Source organism: Pleurodeles waltl, chromosome 12, assembly GCF_031143425.1.
Source record: "Pleurodeles waltl isolate 20211129_DDA chromosome 12, aPleWal1.hap1.20221129, whole genome shotgun sequence".
NCBI lineage: Eukaryota > Metazoa > Chordata > Amphibia > Caudata > Salamandridae > Pleurodeles > Pleurodeles waltl.
Window position 1 is genome coordinate 697,438,266 of NC_090451.1, and position 25,657 is coordinate 697,463,922.

At 48.8% G+C, this 25,657-nt stretch overlaps 1 protein-coding gene across 1 annotated transcript in view; it reads left to right on the forward strand.

Annotated features, from left to right (window-relative positions):
* LOC138266880 (phospholipid scramblase 3-like) overlaps nucleotides 1-25,657 on the forward strand; it is a 205,713-nt gene that overhangs the window by 121,731 nt on the left and 58,325 nt on the right. Inside the window, exons 4-5 of the mRNA XM_069215600.1 lie at nucleotides 17,688-17,760; nucleotides 22,144-22,216. The gene's annotated coding sequence lies outside the window, so the exon portion shown is untranslated. The remainder of the gene's footprint in view (nucleotides 1-17,687; nucleotides 17,761-22,143; nucleotides 22,217-25,657) is intronic.

Consider the following 25,657-nt stretch of genomic DNA (forward strand, 5'->3'; position numbering starts at 1 on the left):
CTGGCCGTGGTGCAGATGCGGATGCTGCCAGTGGTGGGGGGAGGCTCCAGCCCTTCTCCTGCAGCCTTGGACGGCTGCCCACTGGGGCTGCTGCTGCTGCTGACAGTAGTGGTGCTTGCTGCGGTGCAGGTGGCGGTGCAGGTGGCGATGCATGCGGCGGTGCTTGCGGCAGTGCTAGCAGCAGGCTGCTGGCGGTGCTGGCCGCAGTGTAGGTGGCGGGGCTGGCGTTGTGCTGGTAGCCACCAGGCCTTCACCTGCAGCCTCGGATGGCTGAAGTGCCTTGCCTGGTGTGTTCTGCCACTTCCTCACCTTGGCAGATGGTGGTGTGACCTTGGGTCTGGCAGCTGGAGTCTTGGAGGTGGCCTTGCTGGGTGGTTGTGGCTCCTTCCCCTTGCTGGATGCTGTCCTTCTCTTCACCTTGCCAGGTGGCGGAATGGCTTTGGCCTTGGCAGGGGTTGGTGGCACACTGGCTGGGCTGACGGGTGCCCCGTTTGAGCCTCTCAGAGCTGCAGGTACCACAGCGAACGTCGATTTGGTGGCTGAGGTACTGGCCTGGGTTCTGGCCACCCTGGCCCGAGGGGAAGGACAGGAGGTGGGAGGGGTAGGGAAGAGGTCAATGTGTGCCAGGAAAATCCTCTTAGGGACACTCTGGCAGGAAGAGGGAGATTGTTTGGGAGTGAAGGAAGAGGGAGCGGTTGTAGGAGGTGCCTGTCTGCTGAGTTTGGGTGCAGGTGCTTGGGCTGGATGCTGTTGCGAAGAGGATGGCTGTTGGGTGGGTGGGTGCTTGTGTTTGTGTACTTTGGGAGGAGGGGTCACAGACACACTGGTAGAGGACACAGGGGACGTGTGCATGGATGTGGGGGTGGTGACAGCCAGTGAGGGGTGTGTTGTGATGGGCATGCTGCTGGTAGTGGATGAGGATGTAGTGCATGCAGGTGTGAGTGGAGACGGTACTGGGAGGGAGGTGGATGACGAGGAGGGGACACAGTGGAGGCAGTGGATGTTGGTGTGTCTGCATGGGGATGGTGCTTGTGTCAGTGCCTGTGAGATGAAGTGTGGTGCTTGTGTTTGCCTGAGCCACTTTTGTGTGTTGATTTGGGTGAATGCTGGTCTGAAGGTGTGCTTGGGATAGGCTCGGGTTGAGGGGATTGGGACTGGGTAGAGGAAGTTGGAGGGGGGAGGCTGGACACAGGGACAATCGCTGCCATCAGTGCAAAGGCTAGAGCCTGAAATGCTCTCTGTTGTGCCGCCACACCAGAGTGAATGCCCTCCAGGTATGCATTTGTTTGTTGCAAATGCCTTTCGACACCCTGGATGGCATTCAGAATGGTTGACTGCCCAACAATGAGGGATCTCAGGAGGTCAATAGCCTCCTCACTGAGGGCAGCGGGCTAACTGGGGCAGGGCCTGAGGTGTCTGGGGCGAAGGAGATGGCCACCCTCCTGGATGAGCGGACACGGGAAACACGCTGAGGGGCTGCTGGGAGGGTGTTGCTGGTAGGGGGTGTGGCAGCTGTACCTGTTGTTGGGGTGAGCACAGAGGTGTCCGCCACCGCCAGGGAGCATCCATCGGAGGAGTCGCTGTCTGTGGTGTCCCCGTCGTGGTGCTCCCCTCGCCCTCCGTCCCACTGTTGCCCTCACCGTCGGTGGATTCGGCCTCCAGGCCCATGTGGGATGCAGCTCCCTCTGTTGCCGGTGCCTCTGCCCCTCCGCCAGATGATGCTAATGCACACAAGGACAGGGTGACAAAACAAAAAGGTGGGAGGAGAGACAGAGGATACACTTGGTCAATGCCAGAAACACAACTACTGTTGGCGTACACAACACACAGGGAGCAGCCCTATGCACTAGGCCATGCACTACCAGTTACTCAGATAGTCACCAGCCCATGGGGTACAATGCCTAACGCCATGAGCTGCACACCTGAAACCCACAGGACCCTGCCCAGTAGTACATGCCCACTAACACTATTGGGTTGGGAGTGCTTCAGAGCCTGCCCAACAAGGGACCTACCCTGGCATGTTCCCCCTGGCCTAAGGGCACCCACAGCCACCCCCCCCCCAGGTACAACCTTAACACGCGCAGAGTAATGAATCTGATTCTGTACTCACCCCCTTGTGGCTGCTGTGATGCCTTCAAGCGCCCATCCAACTCCGGATAGGCCACCGCCAGGATGCGGAACATCAGGGGGGTCAGGATATGAGCGGCACCCCTTCCTCGTTGGGAGGCCAGCCCCAGCTGAGCCTCGGCCGTCTTCCTTGCCCAGCGGCGCAGGTCCTCCCACTGTTTGCGGCAGTGGGTGCTCCACCTGTCAAAGACCCCTAGGTTCCGCACCTCCTTGGCGATGGCACACCAAATACCCTTTTTCTGATGGGCGCTGACCTGCAGGGAAAAGACAGCAGAAAAGAGAATTAGTTAACCGTCCAGACCGTCACACTCATGGCCAACCAGATCCCTCCCATTGTAGGAGGCTGGCCTGGCTTGTAATGGTACCAGAGGTACTTACACCTTGTTCCAGGTCCAGTTACCCCTTATTAGTGTAGAAGAGGTGTTTCTAGCAGCTTAGGCTGATAGAAGGTAGCTATGGCAAAGCAGCTTAGGCTGAACTAGGAGACATGTAAAGCTCCTACCATACCCATTGTATCATATGCACAATATCATAAGAAAACACAATACACAGAGTTACTAAAAATAAAGGTCCTTCATTTTTATGACAATATGCCAAAAGTATCTCAGTGAGTACCCTCAGTATGAGGATAAGATATATACACAAGATATATGTACACAAACTAAAATTAGGTAAGTAATAGCAAGAAAAGTTATGCAAACAGTGTAGAACTACAATAGATTGCAATAGGAGCACATAGGTATAGGGGCAACCCAAGCCATATACTCCAAAAGTGGAATGTGAACCACGAATGAACCCCAAGCCGATGTGAGCTTGTAGAGGGACGCTGGGGCTGTAAGAAAACAGTGAGGGTTAGAAAAATACCCCACCCCAAGACCCTGAAAAGTAGGTGTAAAGTGCACCTACTACCCCCAGAAAGCACAGAAGTCGTGATAGGGGGATTCTGCAGGAAGAACAAACACCAGCAATGCAACAACAGTGGATTTCCGGACCTGAGTAGCTGTAAGACAAGGGGACCAAGTCCAATAGTAGCGACAGTGTCGAGAGTGGGCAGGAGCCCAGGAAATGCCAGCTGAGGGTGCAAGGAAGCTGCCACCGGGTGGGAGAAGCTTAGAGTTCTGCAAGAAAGAAGAGGACTAGGGACTTCACCTTTGGAAGACGGATGTCCCACGTCGCGATGAAGCTTGCAGAGGTGTTCCTACGCAGAAAGATCGCAAACAAGCCTTGCTAGCTGCAAGGGTCGCTGTACAGGTTTTTGGGTGCTGCTGTGGCCCATGAGGGACCAGGATGTCGCCACTTGGAGGAGGAGACAGAGGGGGCGCCCAGCAACTCAGGGAGCCCTCACAGAAGCAGGCAGCACCCGCAGAAGTACCCTAACAGGCACTTAGAAGAAGAGTGAACCGGAATCCAGGCAAAGTCACAAAAGGGAGTCCCACGACGCCGGAACACAACTCAGAAGGTGGTGCACTGCAGCAAGGAGGGTCAGGGACCCAGGAAATCCTGGAAGAGTGCACAGGAGCCGGAGCAGCTGCAAATCACGCGGTACAAAGTTTGGCAGTCTAGCATGGGGAGGCAAGGACTTACCATCACCAAACTTTGACTGAAGAGTCACTGGACTGTGGGAGTCACTTGGACGGAGTTGCTGTGTTCCAGGGACCAGGCTCGTCAGGATCAGAGGGGACCCTGAGGACCAGTGTTGCAGTCTTTTGGTGCTTGCGTTAGCAGGGGGGAGATTCCGTCGACCCACTGGAGATTTCTTCGTAGCTTCTGGTGCAGGGTGAAGGCAGGCTACCCCCAGAGCAAGCACCACCTGGAAACAGTGGACAAAGCCGGCAGGATTAGGCGCTACAATGTTGCTGGTAGTCGTCTTGCTACTTTGTTGTGGTTTTGCAGGCGTCCTTAGCAGTCAGCGGTCGATCCTTTGGTAAAAGGTGAAGAGGGAGATGCAGAGGAACTCTGATGAGCTCTTGCATTTGTTATCTAAAGAATTCCCCAAAGCAGAGACCCTAAATAGCCAGAAAAGGAGGTTTGGCTTCCAAGGAAGGAGGATTGGCTACCAAGAGAGAGAAGAGCCTATCAGAAGAAGCCTCTGACGTCACCTGCTGGCACTGGCCACTCAGAGAAGTCCAGTGTGCCCCCAACACCTCTGTTTCCAAGATGGCAGAGGTCTGGGACACACTGGAGGAGCTCTAGGCATCTCCCCTGGGAGGTACTGGTCAGGGGAGTGGTCACTCCCCTTTCCTTTGTCCAGTTTCGCGCCAGAGCAGGGCTGGGGGATCCCTGAACCGGTGTAGACTGGCTTATGCAGAGATGGGCACCATCTGTGCCCACCAAAGCATTTCCATAGGCTGGGGCAGTCTACTCCTCCCCAGCCTTCACACCTATTTCCAAAGGGAGAGGGTGTAACACCCTCTCTCAGAGGAAACCCTTTGTTCTGCCTTCCTGGGCCAGGGCTGCCTGGACCCCAGGAGGGCAGAAACCTGTCTGAGGGGTAGGCAGCAGCAGCAGCTGCAGTGGAGACCCCGGAAAGGCAGTTTGGCAGTACCCGGGTACTGTGCTAGAGACCCAGGGGATCATGGAATTGTGCCCCCAATACCAGAATTCCATGATCTTAGACATGTTACATGGCCATGTTCGGAGTTACAATTGTGACGCTATACATAGGTAGTGACCTATGTATAGTGCACGCGTGTAATGGTGTCCCCGCACTCACAAAGTCCGGGGAATTTGCCCTGAACTATGTGGGGGCACCTTGGCTAGTGCCAGGGTGCCCACACACTAAGTAACTTTGCACCCAACCTTCACCAGGTGAAGGTTAGACATATAGGTGACTTAAAAGTTACTTGAGTGCAGTGGTAAATGGCTGTGAAATAACGTGGACGTTATTTCAATCAGGCTGCACTGGCAGGCCTGTGTAAGAATTGTCAGAGCTCCCTATGGGAAGCAAAAGAAATGCTGCTGCCCAAAGGGATCTCCTGGAACCCCAGTACCCTGGGTACCTCAGTACCATATACTAGGGAATTATATGGGTGTACCAGTATGCCAATGTGAATTGGTAAATTTAGTCACTAGCCTGTTAGTGACAAATTTGGAAAGCAGAGAGAGCATAACCACTGAGGTCTGGTTAGCAGAGCCTCAGTGAGACAGTTAGGCATCACACAGGGAACACATACAGGGCACATACTTATGAGCACTGGGGCCCTGCATCGCAGGGTCCCAGTGACACAAGGACTAAAACAAGATATATACAGTGAAATATGGTGGTAACATGCCAGGCAAGATGGTACTTTCCTACACCCATCCCCTGACGCACATACATACATTGACCACCATCCATGCAGCACTCTGGCCACGACGCCTCAGCCCCCCTCCCCCCCCTACATGTGGCTTACACACACAGCAATCCATACATTCATGGCCCACGCATCAGGCTCACAGTGTACTCACCTGTTTGTCTGGGGGACCGTAGAGTAACTTGTACTGGGGTATGACCTCATCCACCAGTTTTTCCAACTCCTCTGCAGTGAAGGCAGGGGCCCTTTCCCCAGACACTCGAGCCATTGTCGCTTCCATACACAGGTCACAGCAGCACTTGCAGTGTAGGTCCTCTCCTGTTGAAGGTCAGGTAGCAAGTGAGTGAATAGATAGAAAATGGCGGTCACGTCCGCGGCGGTGCGTACCGTCACCGCTGGCGTACATGGCCATTGGCTCCTGGAACCCATAGGGCCCAATGATAACCAATGCGAAGTTGCGTGGCGGTCATCAGCCGCCTACTGCAACGGCGCACAACGCCAGTGGAATTACCTCATTTCCACTTGTCCCTCTTCACAGGTCAGGCAGCCGCCATTTCAGGGGGGCACATGCCATGGCACCTAACTGCATCACAGCATTGGCACAGCAACTGACCCTCGGATTCACATACAGGTTCTGTAAAGGAAAAGATGCATCGTTATTGTTTTAGATGTGTGAATATGACCCTCTGCTCACCGTTTTCCTCCATAGGCTTCAACCGCTGAGAATGAATATGAGATGGCGACATCCTCCAGTGTACCTACCCCTGGTGGACCTTGCAACAATGGAGGACAGACACATTATCCTAACATACAGACTTGATCGGGCCACAATCCAAGAACTGTGTGCCCAATTGGAGCCAGACCTGATGTCAGCTATCCGCCAGTCCACAGGTATCCACCCTCTAGTGCAGGTCCTGTCAGTGCTCCATTTCCTGGCAAGTGTTTCCTTCCAAACAACAGTGGCCATGGCATCAGGGATGTCTCAGCCAATGTTCTCCAACGTGTTGACCAGAGTGTTGTCAGCCCTGCTGAAACACATGTGCAGCTACATCATATTCCCCCAGGTGGAGGATTTGGCCACAGTAAAGGCTGACTTCTAAGCCCTGGGACATATCCCCAACGTCATTGGTGCCATTGATAGTACACATGTAGCATTTGTACCCTCCCCCAGGAGAAATGAACAAGTGATCAGGAATGGAAAAAGCTATCACTCTCTGAATGTGGAGATGGTGTGTTTGGCAGACCAGTACATCTCCCAGGTGAATGCCAAGTATCCGGGTTCTGTCCATGACGCCTTTATCTTGAGGAATAACAGCATCCCATATGTGATAGGCCAACTCCAGAGGCACCGGGTGTGGCTAACAGGTGGGCCCAAGTTCCCCACCCAGTATAAGTTGGTGTCTGGGTATGGGGTTGTCCCTAAGGGTGAGTGTGTGGCTAACAAGTATCCCTCAATATTTGCAGTTGACTCTGGTTACCCCAACCTCTCATGGCTACTGACCCCAGTGAGGAATGCCAGGACAAGGGTAGAGGAACGGTACAATGAGGCACATGGGTGAACAAGGAGGATAATTGAAAGAACCTTTGGCCTCCTGAAGGCCAGGTTCCCCGTGCCTCCATCTGACAGGTGGATCCCTGTACTACTCACCCAAGAAGGTGTGCCAGAGCATCGTTGCATGTTGCACAACCTGGCCTTGAGACGCCAGGTGCCTTTTCTGCAGGAGGATGAGCCTGGAGATGGTCTTGTGGCAGCGGTGGAGCCTGTGAACAGTGAGGAAGAGGAGGCAGAGGAAGAAGATCTGGATAACAGAAGTAATAAAATACAGCAGTACTTCCAGTGACACACAGGTAAGACACTGTAACTTCACTTTACACTTCAGTTTTGCGTTGGACATTGTACATGGCAGCCTGATTTCCCGATGTCTATGACCACTTATTGTACCCTTTGACATCTCTATTTTCAGATCCCTGTGGCCCACTCTGGCTCCTGGTATGTTTACTGCTGCCCACTAAAGGTCATACCAATGTATAAATAACTGTACATTTGACTTCCAATGTTTTCAGAATGTTGTACTAATACATATTTCAATCATTTGACAGACTCCAGATTTGTATTTGTTCCAAGGGTGTTTATTTAAGTGCTCATACGTCGAGGGGGATGTGCAGTGGGCTGGGGTGATGGTGGAGGAATGTCCAGTTAGAGTCCAGTCTCTTGGTATCACAGGTGCATTGTCCAATGGGGCTTAGGAGGTGGAGTAATGGCAGTTGAAGGTGGACAGGGTGACAGAGTGGGACACAAGTGTGACAATCAGGTGTGTCTTATTTTCCTGGCGGGGTTCTTGGCAATGTTCTCTGGCTTGTGCCTGGATCGCAGGGACTGTTTGCGGGGTGGTTCTCCTTCTGCAGGGGGTGGGGTGCTGGTGGCCTGTTGGTCCTGTGGCGGGGCCTCCTGTCCACTAGCGCCGGCGGAGATGGAGGGCTGTTCTTCAGCGTGGCTAGTGTCAGGGGCCCGTTGTTGTGCCACTGCCTCCCTCATGGTCCTGCCCATGTCTTCCAGCACTCTTGCAATGGTGACCAGGATGGTGTAGATGTTTTTGAGGTCCTCCCTGATTCCCAGGTACTGTCCCTCCTGCAGCCGCTGGGTCTCCTGCAACTTGGCCAGTATCTGGCCCATGGTCTCCTGGGAATGGTGGTATGCTCCCAGCATGTTGGAGAGTGCCTCCTGGAGAGAGGTTCCCTGGGCCTGTCCTCCCCTGTCGCACAGCAGTCCTCCCAGTTTCCCTGTTGTCGTGTGCCTCTGTCCCCTGAATTGTGTGCCCACTGCCACTGACCCCAGGTCCCTGATCCTTCTGTGTTGGTGGGGTTGCCTGGGGTCCCTGTAGTGGTGGACACACTGCTGATTACGTGTCCTGGGGACAGTGGCATGGGCCCGCTGGGTGGGTGCTGTGCTTGTGTTTCCTTAGGGGAAGCCTCTGTGGTGGGTTGGGACTGTGGCAGGGTAACCGACTGTCCAGAGGTCCCTGATGGGCCAGGTTGGTCATTCTGATCCAGGCGGGCAGAGCTGCTGTCATCACTGTTGTCCTCCTCTGTGGGGGGACTGGATGTTGGTGGCACCTCCTCTCCGTGATGTTGAGTAGGAGTCGTGTGGGGATGAAAATTCAGTGTTATTGTATCTGCGTGTGCCATCTTGTGCATGGATATGTTTCCCTCCATAGTTGTTATTAGCAAGGCATCTTTGGCTTGTGTGAGTTGTGCTTGGTTTGGCTAAGTGATTGTCACTAGTGTGCATGCTGTGGTGATGGGTGTCCATGCGGGTGTGATGGGTGTCCATGCATTGGTGTTGCATGCAGGGCTTGGTATTGGGATGGGTGGGTTGTGATGGTGGGGTATTTGTGAAGTGGTGGAGTGATGGGGGTGAGCGTAGGGGTAGGCGTTTGTGATGGCATGCAGGTAGAGTGGGGGATAGAGTAGTAAAGATTTGACTTACCAGAGCCCAGTCCTCCTGCTACTCCTGCGAGGCCCTCAGGATGCATGATCGCCACACTTGCTCCTCCCATGTTGTTAGTTGTGGGGGAGGCGGTTGGGGTCCACCGCCAGTCCTCTGTACAGCTATCTGGAGTCTGGATACCACGGAACGCACCTTCCCCCGTAGGTCGTTCCACCTCTTCCTGATGTCATCCCTTGTTCTGGGGTGCTGTCCCACGGTGTTGACCCTGTCCACGACTCTCCGCCATAGCTCCATCTTCCTAGCAATGGACGTCTCCTGCACCTGTGATCCGAATAGCTGTGGCTCTACCTAGATGATTTCCTCCACCATGACCCTTAGTTCCTCCTCTGAAAACCTGGGGTGTCTTTGGGGTGCCATGGATGTGGTGTGATTGGTATGTGTGAGAATGTATGGGGTGATATGTGGGGTGATGTGTTGTGGTGTGTGCTGTGAGGTGCGAGGATGGTGTATGGGTGATGGTGCTCAGATTGAGTGGGTGCTCCTGCCTTGTCTCTCTCTCTGTTAGCAATCTTTTTTTTCGTTGAAAGGGTTGTGGGTAATGTGGGTGTGTATTTTATATTGGATTGGGTGTGTGGGTGTGGTGTGTGTATGTGTGTCAGGTGTGTGTAGTTTGAATTGTCCAATGTGGTGTAGTTTTGTGTGTGTGTATTTGTGTGTACTGCCAAGGGTTTACCGCGGTTGAAAGACCGCTGCGGTGATTTCGTGGGTCCTGATACTGTGGGCGTATTCCTGTCGGCGCAACCGTGTGGGTTTTGGTACCGCCAATTTAACACTGACCTTTGGTCTGGCGGACTTGTGTGGGTGTCTGCATTGCTGTGGATTTCTCAGTGTTGGACATAATACCCGTAGCGGAATACCGCTTCGGTCAGGGTATGTTGGCGGCCGTCAGCACGGCGTTAGGCGGCATTTACCGCCAGGGTTGTAATGAGGGCCTTAGTCTCTGTGGCTTCCTGTTTGGTCTGACTTTCCCCCAATTTATCTGTAAGCGTGTTGGGCTGCGATCTGATAGAGAGCTTTCCAGTGGCTTGCATTCAGTCTCTAAGGGCCTCATTGATTTCGATGTTAGGTAATAAACTGACCAGGATCGGGTGCCGTACTTGGCTAGGGATCATGAGGCGATGAGGATAACATTCAGGAGGGGGGTCAGGACTCCACGCCATGCCCCTTCCTGACAGCCCCCAGAGCCAACTCAATGTGCCTTTCTTTAGGGTTGTCTCCTCCCTCCCCTCCTGCAGTCCCCCTAACCCCCCCCGAGGGGAGTGGGGATGTGGGACCCCGCCCTTGTTAAGATACTGTGCTGACTGCTTGCTGCTGATCGTACATATATATGTTTTCATAGGTTTTTTGGGGGGTCATAGTTTCACAATGATAATATGCAATTGGACATCCAATGCCATCATCCCATTCTTGGGCCTACGGAACCAGATGTGGTCGTGGATACCTTGTGTCAACTCTATTGCCTTATAATGCCTTGATTCTGGAATGCCTTGTTATTTGTACCAGCTGCAATAAAAATGTGTTTAAAATAAACTGGCTTGGATGCCGTACACACAGGATTACACCCCATATCCTACAAGCCATTGTCCTCCATGATATCTCTTAGCATCGCCCTGTCAGTGTTATTCGTCGTGTGTAGTGGTCATGTCCTGAGCTAGGGTCCAGTCACCTCCAATTATTTTTTGTGATAAGCCCACAATAATTACTCAACCAAACGGAGAAAAAAGGCAGTTGTGCAGAAATTTGAAGAGTAAGCTGAGCTTAGACTAATTACAAGCATATATTTGGGGCTTGACAAATATGTATCTGCCTGTAATGTCTGATCATACTTGCAACCATGTACAAGGTAGGGATTTCCATACTAAGGTTGCCACACCAGAATTTCAGTGTGTTCGATGGGTAATCATGTGATGAAGGCAATCGACTGCTGTAAAATACTTTACCAACCCAGTGAATCTTTCTTCACCTTTTCAGATTCTGATTATGATAAGTGGGTTTCTTGGAATAGTACATTGTCACCATGTTTGGAACCGAGATAAGATAAACTCTTGTGTCCCTTGATGAAGAGTGGAAAGCCATTGACATGGAGAGCTATCCCTGTGATGAGTATGACGGGTGTATTCGTATCAGTGGTCGGAGAGGTTATGAGTATTGGGTCGGGTCTCAGTTAAGGATATACTTTAGGTCTCGGGTAGCCGCAGGCTAGTGTGTCTCTAAATTTGCTGGAGCTGTGGAACTTTGTCCTATACAATGAAAGGGATTTGTGTTTGTAGCATCACTAAACAGTTTGGAAATGTGTAGAAATATTATTGACTCACAAGTGAGTACGTAGGGTCAGATGTATCAAGCCATTTTGCATTTTTTAACGGACCGATTCGCTATTTCGGGCCATTAGGAAAGGCTGAATGGGCTGTCTATATGTACCACAGCAGAAACGCAGTCGCAAACTGAGATTTCTACCCTGTAGAAATCGCAATTTGTGATTACCAAAATAGGAAATCGCAAATAGGGGATTCCTAATGTCGATTTCCTAAGCACATGTGCCAAGCATTTCCCAAATGCGTAATGGGCATTTAAGAAATGCTATTACCATCGACTTCAAGTCAATGGTATCTATGTGCAAAATTTAAAAAGGCACCCAAAACTGCAGTTTTGGCAGTGCCATTGAACGTGCACTCGCTCCTAGGGCATTTGAGTGCTTCACACATACACCACATTTTGAGGGGAGATTTAAAGGAGGCCTTAAGTCCATAGGGAACCTTGGTTTTATGTTTCTAAATTTGCAATTTCCTATTAGAAAATCGCAAATTTGGAAATGCTAAACCTTTCCTACCTAGGGGCCTTAATTTCCTAAATGTCTATTTCCTAATAGCCATTGCAACTCTGTGGGGGTTGTTATAAGGAAATCAGAAATTTCTTACATTCCAAATTGAATTTCCTAAATAGTGATTTCTTAGGATTCGCTATTTAGGAAATTCAAAATGGAACTTTCAAACATCTGACCCCAAGTTCCTTAAAATATGTCAGTCACTATAAATCATGCAAACTAATTTGCAATTGGACAGCTATTCACCCACATACAGATAAGGCACCTAGGGAAATATGCCAGCTTTACCTACTAGAAAATATCTATTGGCTTGCTGTAGTACAGCAGCCTCAACTCTTGTATGTCTCATGTGCAGAAGATCATGGTGATGAACTCAACATGAGGCGTTTGGATTGCTCATAAGATGACAATACAGGTGACTTTGCATCTGGGAGATGGTCAGAAGGCAAGGGGGGCATGTTCCAGGCAATGTACATCACTCTGTCAGAAACAGAAGGAGGGTGAAGCATTTGTCCCCATACAGGTCTGTGGCCCTGCTCGTCGGTACGGTTAGTGGGAGGGTAACACAAGATTTGTCTATTTTGAAGCACATGTATGTACTAGATGGCTTGTCACTTGTCATAACTGAGAGAGTAATACCTCCATTTACTTGTAGCAGAATAAAGGAAAAATGGCACATTACACCAGTGATAAAGAAATTGCACTACACTAGTCCATTCTCTACTCATCTGTCTATAGGCGATGTTTTTTTTAACGAAGACCTTGATTTGTATCAGTCTGTCTCATAAGTCAGCTCCATTACGGTTTTGGTCACTTTGTCTCTCTCTTGGGGTGTCTTGAAGGTTCTACATTGAGCCCTGTCATAGCAGGGTTCTCTAGGTGTGACTTGTTTGGCGCCACCCCCCTATATGGGTCAAGTTCTTGTGTGTGTCCATAGGGACTGAGTCGGGGCTATCCAGAAACCAGTCCAATTCTTCTAGCTCTGTGAAGTCTCTTGAATTCCCATCTATCCTTATCCATATAGAAGCAGCACTAACAAACCATGGTTAATGTTCAATTTTTTCAGCCTGGGTCGTAGAGTCAAGAAAGCTTTCTTCTGACATTGATTTGTAGTGGGACGCCTGCTAAAATCTGGTTTTGATGCCCTTTAAGCATGAAGTAATCAGCCAATCGTACCCCCAGAATAATCTGCCTTACTTATGCCTCAAGACGCATGCTATTACCAGTCTGGAACGGCACAGGTCTCCAGTATTCAAAGCACATTGTTTGATTCTGTGGGCCCTTTGTAGATGTAATGTGGGGTTAAAACTCAAGTTCAGTAAGCTGGGTAACATATGAACAAGAAGGATTTCAAGTTGCGACCTTCCATCTTTTCCAGAATTCCATAGATACGTACATTATTCCATCAAGCTGTGTCCTCCGATTCCACCACTTTGTGTTTCAGATGCCCAGTGTCCCGGCCTGATCATTCTACCTTGTCCAGATGATCCTACACTGCATTTGGTGTTTGATTCCTCTATTCTGATATTGGAAGCCACCATTTTCACCCTTGTAGATGTCATTTCAGTGGTCAAGTCTGTGTATTTAAAGAACTCAATCCCATCACCATTGATAAAATTGATTTTACTAATAATTGTGAGGTTATGTCCTGCTGCTATGATTTAGCCGTGATGCTTTGTTGCTGCCCACTACCTTTGTGAAAAGGAGATGCCTCAATAATTTCCCAGAGGTAATTTTTGATCTGCCATTTTGGCGAATGTGTAATTATCTGCCTTCATCTCATTTCTTATTAGGTTTCTGTGCCCTGTTGTCTGTGTGAGGATCTTCAGTTAGCTCTGGGAGCCAGTCTTGCACCCTGTGCAGTCTGTGGTTTGGTCAGCATTGAGTATTGTACATATTTGCCAACATGGTTGGTTGCAATCAAGAGTATGTTCAGGAAATCAACGTCTACCACATCTGGTCCTGTACCTATACCAGGCTGTTTACATGGCAGTTTTCCTTTTGGACTAGCTTTGCCTTCCCTGTAGTTCATAAGCCTCTTTTTTCCCTGTGTGTAGTGATACCTAGTATTCATCACAAACTCTTTTATTGAGGCCCCTTCATACATCTAAGCACATAAACCTGCTTCCCACAACTATACACACCTCTCTTATTGCATCATTAGTTGCCTATTTGCAATTGCAATGGATAGTGCAATGGGCCTCTATCAGGCGATAAGGCCAAGAACGCTGGATGTCATATGTGTAGGGAGATTGTCTCCAAAGGTTGTGGGACAAGGGTCTGATAATACACAATACTGTTTCCAGCCACTCCCCTCCTTGCTCAATCACAGTGCTGAGACCGCACCTCCCATTGCACAGACATCCGTTTCCTCTTTGTGCTTTTAGGGTTTGTACTCGACTTCACCTAGGTGGCACCACACTCCAGCAGCGGTCTGTTTAGAGAATGTCTATACTGCTATCTCCCTTCGGGGTGCTGGCAGCTGCCATTCTTCCTTCATGGAGGCATGGTGGCGTTCAGTCACGGTGGGTCTTAGATCGGGCTCTGTCAAAGTGCCACTTCTCTTCTGGTCTAGGATTCATCTCAGTGGTCCCATGTTAGAATTCGTGACTTTCCTATACTTTCAGTACAGGAGAACCACTCTGTCTTGAATGAATATGGCTACTTCTCAAAGTGGGGCATTGCAGCTTCAGCCTGAGGCAGCTATCTTCCTCTGCGGCCAAGCCCCGCCCTGCCTATTTACCTTGGACAGTGCATACACTATTATTTAGGTGCATTGGTTCTTGAGTCTGGTAGGTTTGAGCTTGTCTGAGTGTTTGAACAGTGATGTACTGTGAACTGCTTCCAGGTTATGGGGCATTTAAGGGAAGCACTGTCTTCCTGTCCATGCTTTGAAATGTGATTTAATCTTTGGCGTAAGGTGATCCATATTGTTTTGGGTGGGCCTGAAGGCTCCTGGCAGCTGAACATCTTGCAATTGTTATGAAGGAAATTGACGACTCCAAGAATCATGCCGCATATAAAAACATTTTAGATTTAGGAGATAAAAATTACTTTAAATGACTACAATATGTCAGTCATTCGGATCAAGAAACTGCATTGTGACCAGGCTTTCATCCATTTCTTGAACAATGACAGGTGTACTCTTTAAGACAACTTCTGATTTGTGCTTACGTTAATTTCTGAGCCACGTTAATAAATGAAATTCTTTAACTTTTAGGTAGCTTAGCCCCAACATGAGGATCTGGCCTTCCCCACAGTTGCAGAACCTCACAATTATTCAGGTGGGAGTTGCCCAGGGACTGCTGCGGGCTCAAGCCCAGCAGTAAGAGGTACATGCAGTGCGGGTGGTGTAGAACCTAGATTTTAATACCATCCCCGACTGTGGTTAAAATCAAAGATGACATAGATCGAGACACAGCCGTCCTACGCAGTTGGTAGAACGATCCGTGCTTTATATTCCTGCCACCTGACGTCATCATGCTCATTAGCAAGCACATTACTTTTATCCTTCAGAAACCTCATGTTCCATCAAAAAAGAAACTGACACATTTTTTGTCCCCCCTATGGAGGGCTATGTCTAGGAATCCTCTTGCCTTCGGTACATGGTACCAAGGATCGATCCAGTTAATTTATTTTGGGTTCCATCCAATCAAGGCTTGCTGAAGACCGCCCCTCATCTCAGAGATCCTGGCATAACCACTCTAGGCGTCAGTAAGACTCAGCAGTCCCTGTCCGGGCAGCTTCAGAGGCAGGGCCCATTGACCATTAGGGCAGGTCATTGCTAAGTGGGAATGATCCGATTTCTAAGATTTTCTTCAACTTTCTTTTTTCCAATGTAGCTTGTCCATAGAAACAACAACTTGAGGACCCTGAGGCTTTGGGGGCATTTGGCATTGGTTGGTAAACTGAACATCCTTTGATTTCTGAAGAACAGTGATGAATGCTCAGGGTACCCATCAGATAAATCTGCCCCACTACACTGATTCAGTTGTGGATTCTCTTCCAGATTTATAATTTCCTTCAGATGTTGGAAGATTTTCTATTTCCACTAAGTTCTGAATCAGGCCCAGTCTCTTCAGCCAGATGAAATTTGAGAACACCACCCTTTACATTTCCCAGTTCTACAAGTGCTGTGGTTCCCCCAAAGTCTCATCTCCAATCAGCATGACCCTATTGAACGAGATGCTCCTTCTCCTCCCTTGAACAGAAACTTGCCTTTTATAAGGAGATATTTTCAATACACTACTTTGGCCTTCAGATTGCATCATTTATCAATAATTGCCATTGGCTTGTGCTTACTTTATATTTGTGTTTCCTCTTGACCAAAGAGCCTTGCGCTCAACCTTAGAAGCTGAGTCACTTTGGTAACTTTAGGAATGTTGCTGTAGCTAATCAAACCTTTCCCTTGGGTGTTCTGTTCAGTGGAGGGGACCTTTGGCACCCCCCCTGCCTACAACCCCTAAGTAAGAGCTGGAAACCTCATAATGTGTGGCACAGTGGGACAAGCACTATTGCACGGGGCTTCCGGCAGCGTTGAGCCGGGTTATGTGTTATCTCACACCTGGCCTTCCATAAAGATTAGTGGTATGTAACACCTATCATAAAGAAGGGCAGGATCTGGGCACAGAATGAAGAACAGTGACTCAGCCCGCGCTATAAAATGCGGATGCTTCAGTAAGGGGGATGGAGCAAAGAGGTGTGGGAGGTTGTGTAATACTGGCAGTCCAGGCAAGGTACACCCTTACAATAAAGGCCAATCCATCTAACAGCACCCATGTAGACTGGAGTAGAGAAAGAAGTACTTCAGTTCCATTCTTCACAGGAATGACCATGTGAGATAGTGCCTAAGTTCTGCTGAAGGGTGTGCAAACTTGTGTTTATATCTTCTGACTCAGGCAAATTTTGGAAATGTAATCTTTTACAAAAGAAGTACGAAGTTATCCAAATTTGTTTGATGTCGGTGTAGTTTCATCTTCTCCATCCCTGGCACCTTGTGTCTGTCTCACCCAACATAGAGTGACCACCTAACTCCAGGTCACCATGGACATTGTCTCCGATTCCGACCATTTCACCCACAAATCGATGATTTCATGTGTGCTAGTTCAAGGTAAGCAAAACAAGACTACAACACCCACAATGCATTAGGCTACCACACAAAAGTCCTGGACTAGAAACAGAGTCCATAATGATCTGGCTGGAGGTGGACACGCTACACCAACATTAGTCATCAGGCTGCAGAGATGTATAATTTACCCACTGTCACTGAATGTAAAACAGTGGCTATTGCTCAGCTATGCCATCTTATTTCTCGACTGCCAGAAGTCCTGCCCTCAGATTTTCCATAGCATGAAGCGGAAATGAAGAACTGCACGCAAATAAGAATTGGCAAAGAAAATATACCTGCTCCAACAAATGCATTCATTGTTCGCACGTTAGAGGGTGCCTCGTGGGAAGGAGGAACCCATTAGTGGTTGAGCAAGAGATCTATAGTGGCAAAGTAGTTTCTCATGCAGTTCAATGCAAGCCCTCGAGTGGAGGTGAAAGGATACACTCCAACAGCTAATAGCATTAAGGGGCTCATTACGAACCCGGCGGTTCAGACCGCCGTATAATAAACACAGGGAGGGCTGCCTGTGGTGGCCCTCCGCCACCGCCAGGCTACCGCCGACAGGAAGCCTGACGATGGCGGTGTAGAGGACGTGGGATACCAGATCAAGTTGGAGACGTTAATAATCTGAACGGAGCCACTGTATGATTCAGCAATTGTCTTTTATTAACAAGGTTAGCTTTTTCTGTCTTTATGGCTCTCAGAGATTACTTCAGTTTTCTTATAAAGTTTTTTTCTTCCTGTTTCTCTAGGTGTCTCTAGGTTTCTCTCTTCTGTTCTTTATTCTCTTGTCTAATACACCTATTTTCCTTTTGTCTCTCTTAGAGGTGGTTCTCCGGAGGATACATCTCCATCGTCGGATCAGGACGGAAGGAAAATAAAGAAACCAAAGGATACAGTAAGTAATCTTACCTGCATTCTGTAGCATTTGGAATATTTCGTCTAAATGGATCATATGCTCATTCCCAGACTCACTATAAATCACTACATCATCAAGATATGCAGCAGCGTATGTAGAGTGATGGCGTAACAAATTATCCATCAGTCTTTGAAAGGTCACAGGAGTCCCGTGTAGTCCAAAAGGAAGTACTGTAAAGTGGTACCGTCCAGATGGAGTAGAAAAAGCTGTCTTTTTCTTATCCGAGGGACACAGGGGAATTTGCCAGTAACCCTTATTAAGGTCTAGCGTAGACATGTATTGGGCTTTGCCTAATCTTTCAAGTAATTCATCAACTCATGGAATAGGGTAAGTATCAAACTGCAATATGTTATTTAGTTGTCTAAAGTCGATCCAAAACCGAATGGATCCATTCGGTTTGGGTACCAAGACAATCAGGGAACACCACAGACTTACTGATGGTTCTATGATGCCCATCTGCAACATTTTTTTAACTTCTTGTTCTACCAATATTTTCTGTGCTTCTGGTATTGAATATGGGTGGAGATTAACGACTTTCCCTGGTTGTGTCTTGATATGGTGTTGAATCAAAAGTGTTTTCACCGGGGTTGCAGAAAACAAGAGTTTATGTTTCTCTATTACTTCACCTAGCTGCTTCTGTTGTTCAGGCAAAAGGGAGGTGTTGATAGAGGGCATATCTGTTAGGGGGTTGGTGGCTGTTGGGTAAAGGTCGATTTCGAGTTCTTTTACGGTATTGATAAGGAACCCTGGTCTCAGAGGGTCTTGGGGCTCCTCAGGCTCTTCCCATTTTTTAAAGAGATTTATATGATAAATCTGTTGTTTTCTTGGGATTTTCAGATAACTCAATTTTATAGGTTACTGGATTTATGGCGTTAAGAACTTTGTAAGGACCCTGCCATTTGACCAATAGTTTATTGTCGGAGCTGGGCAGCAGAATGAGGCCTTTGTCTCCGTCTTGAAACTGTGTAAGAGTAGTATTTCTGTCATAATAGGGCTTTTGTTTCACTTCTGCCCTGTCGAGATTGATTCGGACGTCCTCCCATACAGTCTGCACTTTTAATTGTTGGGTATATTCTAGAAGGTCTCTGTACTCACTCTCTTCCTCTTCCCACATTTCTGCAGCCATGTCTAAGACGGTTCTGGGCTGGCGGCCAAACACCAGTTTGAAGGGACTATGACCAGTAGAGGACTGCACATGCGTTCTTATGGCATAGAGAACTAGGTGTAATTCTTGTCTCAGTCTTTCCCGGACTGCAAGATGGTTTTCTTTAACAGCGTCTTTAACGTTTGATTGTACCTTTCTATGAGACCATCCGTCTGGGGGTGAGAGACGGAGGTGCGTATCTGGGTCATTCCTAGAATCTGACATATTTGTTTCATCATTCGAGACATGAACGGGGTGCCCCGATCTGTTATTATCTCCTTGGGAAATCCCACCCTGGAGCAGAACCCTATCATAGCATGAGCCACGCTTTTTGTGGTCATGCTAGTCAGTGGGATAGCTTCTGGGTACCTCGTTGCATAATTGACTAAAACGAGGATATACATATAGGGCCTCATTATGACCCTGGCGGGCGGCGGAGGCCGCCCGCCATAATACCGCTCCGCGGTCAGAAGACCGCGGAGGGTATTATGAGTTTTTCCCTGGGCTGGCGGGCGGTCTCCAAAAGACCGCCCGCCAGCCCAGGGAAAAACTCCCTTCCCACGAGGATGCCGGCTCGTAATCGAGCCAGCGGAGTGGGAAGGTGCGACGGGTGCTACTGCACCCGTCGCGTATTTCACTGTCTGCTACGCAGACAGTGAAATACTAGCGGGGCCCTCTTACGGGGGCCCCTGCAGTGCCCATGCCATTGGCATGGGCACTGCAGGGGCCCCCAGGGGCCCCACGACAATCCTTACCGCCATCCTGTTCCTGGCGGGCGAGCCGCCAGGAACAGGATGGCGGTAAGGATAGTCAGAATCCCCTCGGCGGCGCAGCGAGCTGCGCCGCCTTGGAGGATTCTTAGGGGCAGTGGAAAACCGGCGGGAGACCGCCGGTTTTCCCGTTCTGACCGCGGCCAAAGCGCCGCGGTCAGAATGCCCAAGGGAGCACCGCCGGCCTGTCGGCGGTGCTCCCGCCCCCGTTGGCCCTGGCGGTCATAATGAGGCCCATAATCTCTTGATGATGGAATGAGAGGACCCACCAAGTCCATACCTACTCTAGAGAATGGGATATCAATAATGGGTAAAGGAAATAATGGTGCTTTCTTTTGGGGGCGTGGATTAACCAACTGACACTGTGGGCAGTGCTGACAGAACTGACGTATTTCAGAGAAGACCCCAGGCCAATAAAAATGGCGTAAAAGATATTACTCTGTCTTCTCTCTCTAAAAATGTCCACCCCCCATGTGACTATGGGCCAGATGTAATGTTTGGGTGCCGTAGGGTTGGGGAACTACCAACTGCCTTCTTTTGTGGTTATTATGTTTTGTTATTCTATATAATAGTCCTTTCTGAACAAGGAAATAAGGACCCACCTGTCCTGTTTTCTCTGTTACAGCAGACTTCCATGCATGCTGTAGGGTAGAATCTTCTCTTTGACTGCTGCGAAAAGGAGGGAGGGAAGCCAGTGCTACCTCTCTAGGCCCTTCTTTCCTGGTGAGTTCATTTTTTGTCTGGTATAGTCTTTTCCCTTCTCATTTCTCCTTTTTACTGGGCTTATACCGTTCTTTGCCTGGGCTGATGGGCATTTGAGAAAAGGGAGCGTCCTCCCACCATAAATCTGTCTTATCTTTTGTTTGTACACTGTCCAGTAGGTCAGAAAAATGGGCGTAATCGGTCCCTATAATTACGTCCTCAACTAAATGCCCAATAAACCCCATCCTAATTGTGTCTGTTAGTCCTTTCCATTCAACGGAGACAGAGATTAAAGGATATCACTTCATGTCTCTGTGGATACAACAAATAGATACTGTATCACTGGAAGTTTGGTTTATTGGTTCCACCGGACTTGCTCTGATTACGGATTGACTACACCGAGAGTCAATTAAGACGTTAGTGATTTGGTCATTAACTCTCGAATCTTTCATATATTTGGGGTTTTCTTTCCCCGTGTAGAACACCCTTCCACCTGTGACGCCTATCTCCATAGGTTCTGGTTTTTCTTCTTTGTGGTGACAATTGCGGGCACTATGCCCCCACTCACCACAATTGTAGCACTGAGGTTGTAGTAAGGACTTTTCTCGGTAGGCCTCTGGATGAGTATGTCTTCAGGACCTTTAAGGGGTTTGGGACAATAGTAGGGTCCAGAGAGTCGATTCCCGTACGGGGGCCCTTTGACACACCTACTTTAAAATCAGGGGCTCGGTGATAGGCACAAGCTAAGTCCGCCATGGTGGTATCCACGCTGGGATGTTGTTTTATCCAGTTTTGTGTTGTTGTTGGCAAGGCCTCCAGGAATTATTCAAGTAGGATGACCCGAATAACTTCATCTCGGTCTGTGCCTATCGGTCCTAGCCATTTCAGTCCAAGATCTTTTATTCTGAAATAAAGGGCTTGGGGATTTTCCGTAGGACATCACCTGGTTTTCCGGAATTTGAGTCTATAATACTCTGTATCAAACCCAACCTGTTCTAGTATACTTTTTTTTATGTCTGGATAAGGTGTGGTGCCTCCTGGGTTTACAGCCTGGTACGCTGCTTGCAAAGTTCCTGTTAGGAGGGGGCCACGTATTGACCCCATCTGTCTTCGGGCCACGTGGCAGAAGTGGCTACCCTCTCAAAATTGGTGAAGAACGCGTCTGGGTTCTCTCCTTCTTGGTATTTCTGCAGGACGGAACTAGGCATGTTAGGGTGAACCTGGGCTGCAGCGATTGTATCCGTTAGTTTCTGAAGGGCGGTCTCGTGTACAAGCTGGTTGTTGGCTATTATTGTCGCCTGACTTTTCAAAGCGTTTTGAAGGGTCTTTCTATCAGTTCGCGCTTCTCTTTGCTGTTCTTTCCATATGACCTGTAGGTGTTGCTGTCCTTCAGCCAATCTTTGGATCATATCTTCTATTGTGGGCTTGGTTTCCATTCTTTCCGGATACTAGTTGAATGTCTCTATAGATGACGTCTCCCAAAGTCCCACTTCTGACACCACTGTAGAGGACGTGGGATACCGAGTCAATATGGAGACGTTAATAATCTGAACGGAGCCACTGTATGATTCAGCAATTGTATTTTACTAACAAGGTTAGCTTTTTCTGTCTTTATGGCTCTCAGAGATTACTTCTGTTTTCTTATGGAGTTTTTTTCCTTCCTGTTTCTCTAGCTGTCTCTATGTTTATCTCTTCTGTTCTTTATTCTCTGGTCTAATACACCTTTTTTCCTTTTGTCTCACTTAGAGGTGGTTCTCCGTAGGATACATCCCCGTCGTTGGATCAGGACGGAAGGAAAAGAAAGAAACCAATGGATACGGTAAGTAATCTTATTTTCCTCTTCTTATCATAGGGTTAGGAAGGGCGTGTGTGGGGTGTGGAGGGGAAACAGAAAACTCAGTGAGTGCTTACAGTATTTTAACCTCCGTGACGTTGTGCTCCTATGTCACACAAAAAAATATATATATTTGTTCTCTGTGTTCTTTTAAGAATCCTTTTGTCTTCACAGGACACGTTTCAGCCAGTGACAAAATTAGTGTTGGTTAGTAATAAAAGAAAAATATCTTTCAAAAACAAAACGAAAACAAAGGAGATGTCAGTATGCACTTTCTCCCTGTCTGGTCACCTGCTGTTTGTCTGCCACCACCCGTGCCTCCTCCCTTCTACCAGTAGTATCCCGCAGGGTTCGTCAAGCAGGCATGTACCTGCGAAAGCCACGTTCCTCCAGGGACGTGGCGGGAATTGTAGCCAGATGTTCTGTCTGTCAGCGGAGTGACCTCCCTTGGAAGCGTCTCCGACTCTCCGTCCTCTCTGGTACGCGTTTCCGGTGTTTCAGTCAGCAGCCTGTCCTGTGCGTCTTCGTTCGCGCCTCCTTCTTTGGTCCGTGGGTCCTCCTCTCCTTGGCAGTCCTGGTCTCCACAGGGAAGCGGCTTCCTGCTCTGTCCGCCTTCCTCCTTCATTTTAACCCGGATGTCTGGGTTAGAGCTGGGCGTTCCGACTCTCCGACTGTCGACGGTGCCCCCGGTGTATCGGGTTGCTGGTCTCGGGGCACCGTCATGGAACAGGGTCACTTGGACTCTGTTACAGGCGGATTACGTTATCCAACAGGGCAGCGCTGCCCTCCGGATAATGTACCCTGTTTCCTCCAGCCTTTCCCTGGCGGGTTCGAGACATCTCAGGGAGTGTTGTGGTTAAACGGAGATTACCCCTTTCTCACAGATGTATCATGTCTCAACCAAACACAGGCAATAATCAAAGATGTAGTAAAGTTTCAATAGTTTTTATTTAATACAACTGCATTCTACGATCAGTTACATGGGCTGCAATTATTAGGATAATGAACAATGCAAGAGAGAGAATTGTAAAGACAAAAGTCATTATTATAAAGACCCCCACCATCTTGCAATCATATGAAAAAGACATAAAGTGCGTAATATGTCCTAATAACCTATCATGATAGGCCTAACTCCTACCTAAAGGAGAGTTTGGTATGTTAAACCTAATCTGCCAATGCCATGTCCATGAGAGGAGCCCCCAACCCTTGTTACCTTGGAATGAGGTCTCTATCTCAGACTCCGTAGGGACACGAAGACTGGGTCAGCGTCAAGACAACGTGCATCATCGATATCAGCGATGGTGGCGATGCCCTCTGGTCGTACTGCTGTGTGCTGCAACTATTTAGCCTTCTCGTTGATTAAAGTCAGTAATTCGCAGAGCAAGCATAATTCACAATAATTATAGAAAATTAAACCAATGCTAAAACTATACAAATATGATTCAAGACTTAAAAATAATGATTTCCACGATTAGGTGTGGTGCCATCGCACCATGGAGTTCATAGCTGATCACAGCTGATACACTGTGATAATCTCAGGACCTGTTGGCACTGGGCACAGGTAATGACCGAAGGCCAGGTACTATGCCTGATACTCTGGTCCTGGTGCTCATTGGGCATGGCTTGCTGATGTGCTAGAGGGCAGTGGGCAAAGTCCACTGTCTGCACCCAGACCCTGCAAGCAGTACTCCTGCTCACAGTACGAATTATGCAATTGGGAGAGGTTTGGCTAAGGGTCCTCTCCATTAGATCCAACATTTGTAGGTTATGTAGCTTCTTAGACTTGTCCAAGTTAGTGAGATGTCAGAGCCTAAAACATAAGTGTAGGAGGCTGGCCTGGTTTGTAGTGGGTACCAAGGGGTACGTACACTCTGTACCAGGACCAGTTATCCCTTATTAGTGTAGAAGAGGTGTTTCTAGCAGCTTAGGCTGATAGAAGGTAGCTATGGAGAGCAGCTTAGGCTGAACTAGGAGACATGCAAAGCTCCTACTATACCATTGGTGTCATATACACAATATCATAAGAAAACACAATACACAGATATACTAAAAATAAAGGTACTTTATTTTTATGACAATATGCCAAAAGTATCTCAGTGAGTACCCTCAGTATGAGGATAAGAAATATACACAAGATATATGTACACAATACCAAAAATATGCAGTAATAGCAACAGGAAGTAATGCAAGCAATGTACAGTCACAATAGATTGCAATGATAGCACATAGGTATGGGGCAACACAAAGCAGCTGCAAATCATGCGGTACCCAGCAATGCAGTCTAGTGTGGGGAGGCAAGTACTTACCTCCACCAAACTTGGACTGAAGAGTCACTGGACTGTGGGAGTCACTTGGACAGGATTGCTGAGTTCCAGGGACCACGCTCGTCGTGCTGAGAGGGGACCCAGAGGACCGGTGATGCAGTTCTTTTGGTGCCTGCGGTTGCAGGGGGAGGATTCAGTCGTCCCACGGGAGATTTCTTCGGAGCTTCTAGTGCAGAGAGGAGGCAGACTACCCCCACAGCATGCACCACCAGAAAAACAGTCGAGAAGGCGGCAGGATCAGCGATACAAGGTTGCAGTAGTCGTCTTTGCTACTTTGTTGCGGTTTTGCAGGCTTCCTGAGCAGTCAGCGGTCGATTCCGTGGCAGGAGGTGAAGAGAGAGATGCAGAGGAACTCTGATGAGCTCTTGCATTCGTTATCTAAAGAATTCCACAAAGCAGAGACCCAAAATAGCCAGAAAAGGAGGTTTGGCTTCTTAAGAAGGAGGATAGGCTAGCAAGACAGGTAAGAGCCTATCAGAAGGGGTCTCTGACGTCACCTGCTGGCACTGGCCACTCAGAGCAGTCCAGTGTGCCAGCAGCACCTCTGTTTCCAAGATGGCAGAGGTCTGGAGCACACTGGAGGAGCTCTGGGCACCTCCCCTGGGAGGTGCAGGTCAGGGGAGTGGTCACTCCCCTTTCCTTTGTACAGTTTTGCGCCAGAGCAGGGCTGGGGGATCCCTGAACCAGTGTAGACTGGCTTATGCAGAGATGGGCACCATCTGTGCCCATCAAAGCATTTCCAGAGGCTGGGGGAGGCTACTCCTCCCCAGCCCTGACACCTTTTTCCAAAGGGAGAGGGTGTAACACCCTCTCCCTGAGGAAGTCCTTTGTTCTGCCTTCCTGGGCCAAGCCTGGCTGGACCCCAGGAGGGCAGAAACCTGTCTGAGGGGTTGGCAGCAGCAGCAGCTGCAGTGAAACCCCGGGAAAGGCAGTTTGGCAGTACCCGGGTCTGTGCTAGAGACTCGGGGGATCATGGAATTGTCTCACCAATGCCAGAATGGCATTGGGGTGACAATTCCATGATCTTAGACATGTTACATGGCCATGTTCGGAGTTACCATTGTGACGCTATACATAGGTAGTGGCCTATGTATAGTGCACG